This window comes from Dermochelys coriacea, chromosome 2, assembly GCF_009764565.3.
Source record: "Dermochelys coriacea isolate rDerCor1 chromosome 2, rDerCor1.pri.v4, whole genome shotgun sequence".
In the NCBI taxonomy this organism is placed as follows: Eukaryota; Metazoa; Chordata; order Testudines; family Dermochelyidae; genus Dermochelys; species Dermochelys coriacea.
Genome location: NC_050069.1, coordinates 227,456,375 through 227,470,129, shown reverse-complemented (window position 1 = coordinate 227,470,129; position 13,755 = coordinate 227,456,375).

Here is a 13,755-nt window from a genome sequence, read left to right as displayed (position 1 = left end):
TTTCTTTTTGCTAAACGTTTTGCATATTTATGCAGTTTTGTAGTAGCAGCGTCACCCAACAGAAATTACCTCACCCATCTTTTCTCTTGTAAATTTATGTTGGTGTCAAATTGTTACTTTTGAAAAACGAATTCCAAAACGGTTGAACTGTTTTGAAATTTTTCAAAGGACACATTTTGAACCAAAAACATCTCAAACTTCTCACTTCAAAATTTTCCATTAATTTGATTCTTAAATTCAAGAAGACTTAGAAATGCTCAAAAAACCAAATGTTTCATTTTGAGTCAAATATTTGACCCTAAATTTTTAAGTTTATTGAAGTTACCAATGAACCCCCAAATTTTTTTAAAAAATTAAAGTTAGTCCAGCTCTAAAAACTTGGTCATTTCTTTCATAGGGACCTCCAAGTGGCACCTAAGTGCTCCAGGATGTAGTGTGATTTAGAAAGTGGCACTTTTCCCTCCCATTCTACGCTGAGCCACTGATCAGTACACTGGGAGCACTGTGCTGCTGAATGTGTAGTCCTTCAGAGGAGGTATAAAAGCAAGGGCCTGACCATGTCTAGATATTAAGATTCATATGTTTTTGGGGTGGGTTCCCCCCCAAAAAAAAACAAAACAAAAAAAAAACACATACACTGATGTTAACCCCAATGTCCTGGCTAGATTACAACATGGGTGTGTGTGCATTTTACCTATCTAAAACTTCACCTGCAGTGTCAACTGGATATGTAATTGTATTTTACTCTATTCTAAATTTCCTTGCTGCCACACACTATGAACCAGTTGCTAAGTTCCACCCTGGAGGTAGTTATATTGCAGTGTTGGGTTACTTTATCTCATAGACCTAATTCACAGGGGGTACTGAGAGTTTTAAAAAGTTAGTGTTTGTAAAGACCTTTGAGATCCTTAGATACAAAGGCCATTACTGGAGCATAGTGTAGTATTATCAGTTTGAGAATAAGGGCACAGGCATGTGCATCCTGGAGATGATGTTGATGGGGGGAAACTTTGGATTCCTCAATCTGGAGGTGCTGTTCCAACAAGGAGGACTGCTGGGAAGAGATGGGGGTCTGCCTAATCAAGAGGAAGAAAAAGCATCCTGCCAACCTAGTCAGGAGTGCTTTAAACTAGGTTCAAAGGGGGTAAGTGACAAAAACCTACAGGTAGGTATAAAAAAGGTGACCTTAACAGAGAGTTAAATGTTGGGTGGGAGAAATGGAAAGTTACAATAGGCTCATAGGAGCAACAAGACAAAATAGTAGGTGAATCTGCTCAACATCTTAGATGTCTATACACAAATGCAAGGAGTATTAGCACGCAAGCTAAACTACGATTTCATTGGCATCACAGAGACTTGGTAAAATAATCTCTTGGCTAGAATATTGGTCTTGAGAGGTTACTCAATAAAGACAGGTGGGGGAAAGGGAGGAGGTGTTGCATTGTACATTAAGAACACACACACTTGTTGAGATCTGGTCTGCCACTTGCCTACTTCTAGTTGAAATGAAGTGAAGATAAAAGGGAAAAAACCCAACACAAGTGTTTTGTCAAGTAGGGGATCTGTTGTACACCATCAAATTAGGAGGAGGAGGAGTTGGATGAGGCATTTCTAGAACTGAAATATCCAAAACACAAGACCCAGTAGTAATGGGGAATTGTAACTATCCAGACATCTGCTGTAAACATAATACAGAAAAAGAAAAAAAAAGTGCCCACTATGTGCTTGGAATGAAAAAGGAATAACCTTATTTCAGAAGGTTGATGTGGTAACCAGGGGGATAGCCATTTTAGACTTGATTCTGACTAGCAAGGAAGAATTGCTTCTGATTCTGAAGGCTGAGATCAATTTGGTTGAAAATAATCATGAATGATAGAATTCATGACTCAAAGGAAAGAAAGAATAAGGACAATGGACCAAATTCACAGTCCAGGTTGACTCCTCCTGTGTCTGATCTGGAGTTGGGAGGATTTGTGGGGAACCCAGGCCCGCCCTCTACTCTGGGTTCCAGCCCAGGGCCCTATGGAATGCAGCTGTCTAGAGTGCCTCCTGGAACAGCTGTGTGATAGCTACAACTCCCTGGGCTACTTCCCCATGGCCTCCTCTCAACACCTTCTTTATCCTCAACACAGGACCTTCCTCCTGGTGGCTGGTAATGCTTGTACACCTCAGTCCTCCAACAGTCCACGTTCTCACTCTCAGCTCCTAGTGCCTCTTGCTCCCTGCTCCTCAAATGCACACCACAAACTGAAGTGAGCTCCTTTTTAAAACCCAGGTGCCCTGATTAGCCTGCCTTAATTGATTCTAGCAGCTTCTTGATTAGAACACCTGCAGTCAATCAGCCTGTCTTAATTGTCTCCAGAAGGTTCCTGATTGTTCTGGAACTTTCCCTGTTACCTTACTCAGGGAAAAGGGACCTACATAGCCTGGGGCTTATATATCTGCCTTTACTACTCTCCTATAGCCATCTGGCCTGACCTTGTCACAGTGGACAGAACAAAGCACACACACTAGGCCATTTTTAAGTGATTTTTACCAAAAAAGTTCCTGGGTTTTATAAAAAGCTTTAAAAAAAAACAAAAAAAACACTTTCTTGGAGGCAATTGGTATTGGAGAATCAGAATGGTTGCTACAGTGGCATTGGATATCTGTAATATGTTCCAATGGGAGCATGAAGAGGACTACTAACTGTTAGACAAAATCAGTCAGAAATTTAAAGAATACTTTGATCATGAAAAAAAAGGTCACTTGTGAGAGGGAGACATTTTCTTTACAAGAAACCAAACTGTCAGGTTTGGTGACTGATCATTATGTTGCAGAACAATAACAAACTTAATGTGAATTTGAACTGTTAATAGATTAAATAAAAACTAAAATTTTATGATGGGTAAAAAAAAGTGTGACAGGTCAGGCTGGACAGCTGCAGGAGAGAGTCAGGGAAAACAGGTATGTTGGCCTATAGCATTCTAGGGCTTTTTTCCTACAAGCTGGGAATGGGTTACTTCAAGTCAATTCAGAACACTTGAGTCCAATTAAGGACTGCCTGAAACCTGTTAAAAAAAATCACTCTCCTGGTAAGACAAACTGCTGCAAGTCTGGAGGCAGCAGGGTGATAGAATCATAGAAGATTAGGGTTGGAAGATACCTCAGGAGGGCATCAGTCCAGTCCCCTGCTCAAAGCAGGACCAACCCCAACTAAATTATCCCAGCCAGGGCTTTGTCAAACTGGGCCTTAAAAACCTCTAAGGATGGAGATTCCACCACCTCCCTAGGTAACCCATTCCAGTGCTTCACCACCCTCCTAGTGAAATAGTGTTTCCTAATATCCAACCTAGGCCTCCCTCACTGCAACTTGAAACCATTGCTCCTTGTTCTGTCATCTGCCACCACTGAGAACAGCTGAGCTCCATCCTCTTTGGACCCCCCCAGGTAGTTGAAGGCTGCTGTCAAAACCCCCCTCACTGTTCTCTTCTGCAGACTATATCCCAGTTCCCTCAGCCTCTCCTTGTAAGTCATGTGCCCCAGCCCCCTAATCATTTTCCTTGCCCTCGGCTGGATACTTTCTAATTTGTCCACATGGATAGGCTTCTCCAGTTTGAGAGACTGTGCTCCTCCCCATAGGGGAGGCACCCAAAACCCAGTGCCTGTTTAGGGGAAGGACTAACACCTGCCCCAGTGAGGGGACGAGGGAAAGTCATTCCCTTTTCATTTTGGCGCTTTATAGACTTTCCCCCTTTGTTTGGTGGAGGAGCACTCCTCAGGCCTGCCCAGAGGCCTACCAGGAAGGCTCTGAGAAACAAACCCTGAAGAGGGAAGACAGACATGCTCCAGAACGGAGGCTGATTTACCCCAAGCCCTGTCATTGCCAGAGGGAGCGCTAAGCCCAGTAAGACAGAAAGGGTGCCTTGCCACACAAGCTGCAAAGATTGAGAAAAAATGGACTTCACTTTGCACAACCAGTGAAAACTGTGGATCCCAAGTGAACATAAGAAGCTAAATTACTGAAATACGAAGTAAACCATAAAGACAGAAAACCAAGGCAAATGAGTGGCAGAGACTATATTACAACTACATCTATTTCAAGTCACTCACAGTATCATACCAAGTTGTGCCACCAAAGAAGTGGCTTATCATACATGCCATTGAAAGCAATCATTTCACTTAAATGTATTGCTGTTAGTACAAACTGCAAATAAATACACGTAGCCCTGCTATTTTGGATGTTCCAGATCGAAAGACCTGTTCTAACACTGGGCTCTAAACAGGTCAACAGGTCAACTGTGAGCTTAATTGGTGAAAAGCAGGTAAAGGTTCATGAATTGTCAGTGACCTGTTATATAAAATAGTTTAAGAGACGATATAAGGAGGAGACAGAAAGATTGAATAAATTTAAACACAGAGGGTCATCTTGGGACTACATCATCATAACTGGTAAACTAGAGGGGTAGAGAACCAGAAATAAATGGACCAGAATTGGTGCTTTGGAAATTAGACCTATTGGTAGGCAAAACATGGAGATGATGGATCGTTACATCCATCTCCTCTATCTGTGGCCCTTAAAAAGAGACTTGGGAAGCTGGGGAGGGAGGATTTCCACTACCACTGCTAAGTGATTTTTCACTGTGACACCCTGAACTTGGCATACAGTGGGGAAATACCTGGCTATCACTGTGGCACCAGTGAGGACCCCACAGTGAGGACCCCTGCCTGATACATGTGGAATCCTGCTCGGTCTGCCCCTTCCCATCCCCAACTGTCTTCCTCTTATCCTGTTGCTCATGCTCTCAGCTTTCCACCTGATCCTGAGACCAACTGCACAGCACTGACTTGAAGAAGTGAGATGGCCCATCCAACTCTGCATGGCTTCAGAGGGACCAGTGAGAGAGGAACCTAACCAGACCTAACCAGCTGACCAGGGAGGTGAGCTGGAATCCGGATCAACAACTGCCATGGCCAACCTGCCAGCACAAAGTATCTGTCCATGACTGACCAGCCACCCTGTATCCAGACAGCAAAAGCATCAACAAACGATTACTTTCCCCACTGTTTTCTATCCTCTCCTTCCCCTTGTGCCTGTCTGTTCTGTTAAATGCAGGAAAGTGGATATCATTCCCAACCCAGAAGTGAACAGTTGATCTAACCGATTATGATAAGCGGTCCTTGGTGGTGAATAAAGATTTTAATCAATGACCTCTCTCTCTGAAAAGAGAACTTTGATAAGTTTTAACTAGGTTTGTTTTGCATAATCACTCACTTTGTTGAAATGGTTTTTGCCTCTTCCTTTTGTTCATCTCAAATCAATAAATTTCCAACCTGTGGCATGAATTTTCTAGAGTGTTTGTGTGATACTAAGCAGGCCATGGTCTATGTATTTGCAGTCCAGAACCAATTTTAATTATTGTTTTACAGTGCCAGCATCGTGTTAGCATCTTTGACTAGCTGGGCCTATTTATTCCATTAAGTAGAACCCCAAGATCCCAAAGGTCTGCCTACTCAGGTACCTAAGACTTGAGCACCTTGTGATGAGCCCGACTGGCTTGGGAGAGCAACCAGCTGCAGTCCTGCACATAGCTGGGACCACCCAAACATGTGAGCTGAGCCCAGGGAGACACTGTCAAGGAGAAAGAAGGGAGCTGATTGCAAGTAGTCAGCTTCCATAAACAGGGCGAGACTCAGCCCCTCTTTTGCTTTTAAAGGGAAAAAGAGACAATTTACGGGGAACACAAAGTTCACTGGTCCCCAGCTGAGACAGAGCCACTATGGTTGGAGGAACTCTTCCACTCTTAGGGTGCTAAACACACCAGCAAAATGCATTTATGAAGATGTAGCTGGAGGACAAAGCTCTGATGATGATGCAGAAATGGAGTTCTTTACGGGATCTCTTAAGTGTAGAAAAGAAATCTGGGTTCAGAGACACTAGAAATAAATGAACAAAAAGTAGATAGAGCTGAGTACAGCAGGATGACAGCCAGTGTAAGTAGAAAAATTAGAGAGTACCTGGTATTAAAGTTGATAAAGCTTATTCATAGAGCAGGCTGGCACAAAAAAAGCTTGTGTATTTCTTCTTAAAAATCTTTGGTAGGCAAAAAAAAAAAAGTGCAGCCTGGTGAACCTTAGGCTGTATGTCCACACTGCAAATCGGAAGTGTGACTGCAGCTCAGGTAAACACTTAGGCTAGCTTTAATTGACCTAGCTTACCAATAGCAATAAAGATATGGCAGCATGATATGGCAATAAAGATATGGCAGCAATAAAGACATGGCAGCACAAGCCCACCTAGTGCCCTGGGTACCTACTTGTGTTGCTAACCCATGCTGAACTCCATACTACTGCATCTTCACTGCTAGTTTTCATGAGCTAGCTAGACTAAAGCTAGCACAGGTATGCTTACCCATGCTTCAATTGTACCCCTGACTGAAGTGTAGGCAACTTTAGAGGTAGGCACTCCAAGTCCTTTCCTGCACATAGCAACCTGAGAAGGTACAACTCAGCTCTTAAACTTTCATTTGAGGGGAGGAAAAAAAAGCCATCACCAGGAGGAGACATCTTAAAGCCAGCTTCTCAAAAGCATCAGGATTGTGCTGCTATCCTGAATTAAGTTTCTTAAAATTGATATTTGTCTGTTTACACAAGGAGCACTCAGATGACTGCTGCTTACTGTGACAAATACCAGATGATTGTTTGAGAGGTACAACTGGAAAGGCATATATAATTTTTGATTCAGTACTCTAAATCAAGATGGTGGAGAAGAGCGTCGCATTTGAAGTTTAAATTCCTTACAAGCAGTTAAGCTGCAAGTGGTGAAATCCAAAAAAGGAACGTTTAAAAGGCAAGCTTTGCTGAAAGATAGAATCTTTTCAATCCCTGTGATTGAATGGATAACGCAATCCCCCAGGTAGATCCCAGCAAACAAATTCCATTAAAAGAAGATGGCAATGAGACTAGCATACGTCAAGAATCTGGTAAATAAGAAAGATTTGCTAAGTCCACCTCAGAGGATTCAGGAAGAGGATCATTCTGTTCTCACAGCAGAGCTGTTTTTAAATGCAAGAACATTTCCCTTGTGGTAGTCATGGAAGTTTGACTTTATACCCTGTAGAAAAACTCCCAATTTACCAGAATTGGGTCAATAAGACACAGCTCCAAGTAGGGATTGGGTGGGGGCTGCCTCGTGAAGATTGGTTGTGGGATTGTGCATCAAGAAGATACCTGTACACCAGAGAACTTGGGGAAGAACTGTATGAGCTCAGGCTCACCTTCTTTTAGGACATCACAGGCTGCTCTCCCTAGTGAATGCAGCCTGCTCTACAACCCTGGCTGCTCCTCCTCCTCCTCTCTATCCACTTTGGGCAAGCTACACCACTGGAGAGCATGAAGGAAGCATCTCTGTGCTGTTCTGTGTTCAGATAATGTTGTCCATGTACCTTACACAGCACATGGAGGACTCACTCACTCCCCTGTCGAGAGCCAGGAACAAATCAGCCCTGTTTTTTTTAGTACACAGAGTTTAAAAAAAAAATCTGAGTTTCCATCCCACAGAAAATTCCAGTATTTCAACATTTGTTTCCATCCTAAAAAAAAAATATTCATAACACCTCAACATTCCAGCATCAAAACATTTTGGCTTTGCTCAACATTAATCTGTAGATTCCTGAGCTGCCACAGTGCCTCATGTAATTTGGGTACCTCATGCCTGCATTCTCCTCTACATGCTAGAGTCTCAGCAGGACAACATCTTGCATGATGGACCATGATCATGGAATTCCCGTGTCATCTCAGAACAGTTCAAACAGAAGGGAGATTACAGTGTTTAATGGGAGATGTAGTCCAGCCACAGAGTCCAGCCCATCAAAGAGAATGGAAGCACATACATGCAGTAGCTCAAGTGGATGCAGATTAAAGTCAAACTGATCCAAAAAAAAAAACAAAACCAAAGTGTTGCAATTCAGTTTGACAAACTAAATATTTTGACTCAGGTCAACCAATAAAATTTTATGTTGAAATATAAAAATTTTGGCAAAAATCAAAATTTTACCATGCAAAATTTCAATTGTGAAAACTGCATTGTTGGTTGAAAGAGTATTACTGATCAGCTCTAGTTTTTAGTATACAACACTGCTCACTTGTTAGGATGGTGTAATGTCCTGGCTCCTTATGTATGAATCTGTGAGTCTTCCAGTGGCTACCCCATGCAGGGGATAAGGCACCTGATACCGCTTCAGCTAAAGGAGCTATCTTTTTGCGCAAGTGGTAGTCAGTGATTTTAGAACCAAAGAACCAGGGTTCTAGACCCAGCTTCCCAAAGAACCCTATATGCGCGAGTTTCCTAACTGCACCTGTTTGCAATTCGTATTTATTACTACAGGCCAAAGTTTCTGGAAACTTTATTGAATGTAAAATCTTTTAATCAGTTAATATTTTTCATTTTCACCATTTGCTTAAAAAAAGTTAATGTAAAATTTCTGCTCTTGTATGAGCTTTGACACAGCTCTAGCTTTGTGATTTAAAACAGAGTTTTAGCATGCCCATTTCCCAAAGTCTTCTTGGTGTTGTATGTTTTTTACTTCTTTTCCATAGAAAATCTCCATACCATATGGATGTGTTTTGTTCTTGATCCAATAACACCCCCCTTTGGATTCCAGAGCACAGGGGTGGTTGGGAAAATAAACGTGTGGACAGATGACAGACGGGATCTAACCTCATTCTCCCTACTTTCCCAAAACCCTCAATGACAGTGCAGTGTCTATGAATTGGGTAGTATCCCTTTAAATAAATGGTAAGGCCCACTAGAGGGCTCACAAATTCTGTTTCAAAAGCCACCAGAGCAGCAATGTATATATGTAGCTAGGGCTTGCAAGTTCTATGTAGTTAGTAAACAGTTATTTGAACTCTACCATTATACACAAATCAAGGGACCCCTGGACAAAATAAAGGGCACAACACTGCTATTTGCTTGGAATAATGTTTAACCCCATGCTTTATGTCCAAAAACAGAACTGTAGAGAAAGAAATTATATGTGCCAAGTGCTTTTAAAGAAAAAAAAAATCTATGGTTTTCTGATGAGCTTAAAATCTAAAGACAGAGGGCATAGAGAAAGATATACACAGAGCGGTCCCTAGGGTATGGCAAATTGGGGCAACTGCTCTGGGCCCTGTGCTTTGGGGGGCCCCCCCCATGGGCCAGCACAGTTGGTCCCAGAAGTGATGGATTTGTCATTTCCACCCCAGGCCCTGCACTCCCCCCACCCCCCAAGGACGGCCCTGAATATACAATTACATATGTGCACACATATACAAAGAACTACATTAGAAGAATATAGTCAAGATTATAAAGTCAGGCTCTCAAAAGCTAGGAAATGCCAGCACTAAAACTGCATATGCAACCTTATTTCAGTAGCCTTGTGTGTATGCATTATCATATGGTCTTTAAAATACAAACCCTAGCATTATAATTGGCTCCATGAAGGAGATGCATGAGTTTCCTGCAGGATCTAAAATCACTGGGGGGGGGGGGGAAGGAGGGAAGGTAATTAACTGAAATCCCTAGACAAGTGTCAAGTCTTAAGAAGCCTCATCTCCCTGCATGAAGTTGTGTATACTAGTTTGATCTGGTTGGAGGAACCTGCCAAACAAAGAACTAAAAAAAAAAAAACAACTATAAATGCGACCAGCCTGGTGACAGCATGGTACACTAAGGCCTGCACAAAAGTGGTTTGGTTTAAAAATATGTTTTCCTCACCAATGCTTTTGTTCTGTGAAAATACTTTCCTTAATGAAGGCTGGCTGATCACAGGTTAACCCCATCACTGCCCAAGGAACAGGGCAGCCAGTGGCTAACTAAACGCCAACTTGCTAAAGTTATCACAGTGACTTGCCACCTAAATCTCCAGTCTAGAAGGACAGTCTCAGGACTCTGCCACAAAAATGTTCACAGCTATAGGCTCAAGACCTGAGTGGGGAGCCCACAAAGGGATCAGAGGTGCAATTATCTCAGGAACTGTGCTAGTCATTTAAAAAACTTGGTGAAATACCATTCACAGTGGTATGGAGTTTCAGATAATACAAATAAAGGTTCTGAACTGCCAAATATAGACCATTAATAAATGTACTGAATAGTATTCAACCAGCTGTCACAGTGATGTACGTTGGATTGAAATACTTTAATTACAGTCTTATCTTTTTCAGTAGGAAACTCAGATGTGTTAAATGAATCAGTGGTTCCAGCGGGGGGCCACCTCAGGAAAGGCAAAGTAAAAGCAGCATTACAAGCTTATACCATTTCGTTTTATATGGCATAACCACTGAGCATTGACCTGGTGTAGTTCTTTTACTACTGCTGCAGTTGGAGTGGGGGAGAATTCAAGATAATTGAACATTTAAGTATTTTTGAGGCAACATGCAGCTATTTACAGGAGCAGTTTTTCTGGGTGTCACAGGGTTGTATATTTTTGTCTATTGGAATTGGGTTGTCTGCTTTTTTACAGACTTTTTTACCTGGCTTGAGGGACCAGTTTATTTTTGTATTTTATTTAACCAAATAGTCAGAATACTACTTAACAAAATAGCTAATTAGATCACCTTTTTCCTTTGATGACAAATTTAGAGCATATTATTGTCATTTTTTCCTGTATTTATAGAATATTGCTATTGTAGCTTGCCTACATACTGTAGGGCATGTTCTCAACAAACAAGAGTCATTACACAAGGAAAATAAAGTAGTTGACAAGCATAAGAAGAGTCTGTTCTATGGGTATTTTAATCATGCATCTCATAAAAGAACAACTGCACAAGCATTAAAAAAAACACTGGAAACTGCAGGCAGGCAGGCATTCAATCTCCAACTGCCACATAGTTCCCTGCTTGAAAATTATAGAGATCCATTGATCACTTGACACTGTATAAGGGACAAATCCTCAGCTGGTGTAAATCACTACAACTCCAGATCTATGCTAGTTTATAAGCTGAAGATCTGGCCCAAATACTTTCTTCTACAAGGAGAAAGGAGGGTGGCAGCATTTTTGCCTTCCTCTCTCTGAAGAGAGATCTGTTTCTAATGCAATGTTATTTTACTATAGCAGTAAAACATTGGTATAAATGCACAGTTCCTTCCATTTTAACCAGCTTGTTTTGATTTTTTGCAAGGATGGAGGCAAAAAGTAAAGAAATCAAAAAGGAAATTAAAATTTCGGCTTTAGTTTGTGATACCTTGTTAAGGTTGGAGCATTGCAGTTGGACAATTCCACCCAGAAGGTGGCAGCAGATTTTCCACTCTAATCAGCATCAATAGTAACCGCTATACAATACTTTTACATAAAAGAGATAATATGCGTGCAGAAGGGGTAAACATGCTGTATACCTGTATTATCAGATAAACTGCAGAAAACAAATGCATTATTCATGACAAATGTAGTTGAATAATGGATCTTCAAATATATATTGTTTTCTCCTGCAGGTATTTACACTAATCTCTTTATGTGTGAAGTGTGGTTTCACAAGGTTTCCTAAGTAATTTTAAATACCTCTGCAACATTGGACTAAGGCAAATATTTTCCTTCAGAATGGTTCAGTGTTGAATCAATGGAGTTATGCAGATGAACACCAGCCAAAAAGCTACCTCACGTGCACCTAAAAGATGGGGTTTATGATCCAATACTCAAGTGCAGTTTCAGCTACAGTTAATAAAGTATTCTGTTCAATATCCAGTCACTGTTTTGATCATCACTCATAACAGTGCATCTGCTCATTAAGGAACCCAGGGCAAACCCCTATGACATTAATGAACCAAATGCACAGAGGTGAACATAGACTTCTGTATTTTTGCCTCCAGGCATCAGATGATATCAAGCATCATTGTGTAAAAGCATGTGCACACAGCATGCTTTCTTCTAAGTGGATTCAGTGTCTGCATTTTTCTTTCACCAAGTGCCCTTTCCCTCTATCTTTTCAGCACACCTCGTAAAAATAAATGTCTCTTGATTATCCTGCTGTAAAAATGACAATTCAGATTGTGACCGATATGGTCTTCGACAAAAAACACGACTTTCTGTATCAACTGCTTATTACATGATGGTCTCAAGTGTATTAGAAGTCACAAGTTTCATTTCTACAAATGTGAAAAGTTCATTAACTATTCCAAAACTAAAATCTTCATACACAAGTCCTTCAGTAGTCTTTTTCCTTGATACAGCACACAATATAGAAGACCTCAGAATAGCCTCCTGTTTTCTCACACACCCCTTTCCAAAACATTCTCCTTGGGGTAGATTGCAGCCCAAAAAGAAAGTCTGAAGAAAAAGTCTTCAGTCCAACACCATCCACTTCAATGGAGCTATGAACTTCAAAGTCTATTTGGGAAATTTGAAATGTTACAATTATTAAAAACAAACAATGGCTTTAAAATAAACCTCAGGAAACTGAGGTTTTAAAAACCCCTGTTTGCCACCACTAAGGCTGCATAGTAGAATCATGAAGTCAAATGCAAAAGTTAGGGTTCCAGCAACATCAAGGGTTAGACTGTGGCCCATATGAATAAGAAGTTTACAATCTTTGGCTTATACCAATCCATGTAATTCAAGTCAGCATGCCAGTTTACACCAGCCAAGACTTGTGGCCAAGGTGAACAGTTGCTAGCTCAAGGGATCTTGGGGGAGTCACTGCTCACCTATATGTGGCAAGTGGGTTGTAGTCTTGGCATAAACCAACCTCTTTCAAAGATTCCAAGGTCAGAAGGGACCATTGTGACCATCTAGTCTGAATAATAGATGCCATAGAGTTCCCCCAAAATAATTCCTAGAGCTGATCTTTTAGGAAAAAAAAAGCATCCAATCTTGATTTAAAGTTTGTCAGAGAGAGAATCCATCACAACCCTTGGTAAATTTTTCCAATTGTTAATTGCTCTGATAGCTAAAAACTTGCACCTTATTTCCAGTCTGAATTTGTCTAGCTTCAACTTCCAGCCATCGGTCAGTCAGTGTTATACCTGTCTCTGCTAGATTGGAGAACCCATTATTAAATGTTTGTTCCCCATGTCGATACTTACGGAGTGCAAGTAAGTCAAACTTTAACCTTCTCTTCATTAATCTAACTAGATTCTGCTCCTTGAGTCGATCACTATAAAGCATATTTCTAATCCTTTATTCATTCTTGGGGCTCTACTCTAAACTCTCTCCAATCAATCAACATCTTTCTTGAACTGTGGGCACCAAAACTGGACACAGTATTCCAGCAGTGGTGGCATCAGTGCCAAATATAGAGGTAAAATAACCTCTCTGCTCCTACTTGAGATTCCCCTTTTCTGCATCCCAGTATCTCCTCATCTCTTTTAGCCACTGTGAGCTCATGTTCAATTTATTATCCACCAGGATCCCCAAATAATTTCTCCAGAGTCACTGCAGCCCAAGATAGAATCCTGCATCCTGTAACTATGGCCTACATTCTTTGTTCCCAGATGTATGCATTTACATTTAGTCATATTAAAAAACAGTTCACTTAAGCCCAGATTGCCAAGTGATCCAAATTGCTCGGAACTAGTGAGCTGTCCTCTTCATTATTTACCACTCCCTCAATATTTGGGTCATCTGCAAACTTTGCTTTGTCTGTCTTCAGTTAGACTCCATGTTGAGTCTCACTGTTAGCCAGTTAGCTAACTGACTAACCAACCACTCAGTTTTTATATATATATATATATATATATATATATATATATATATATATATATATATAAAAATAAAATTTTAAACTGCTACCAAAAAAAAA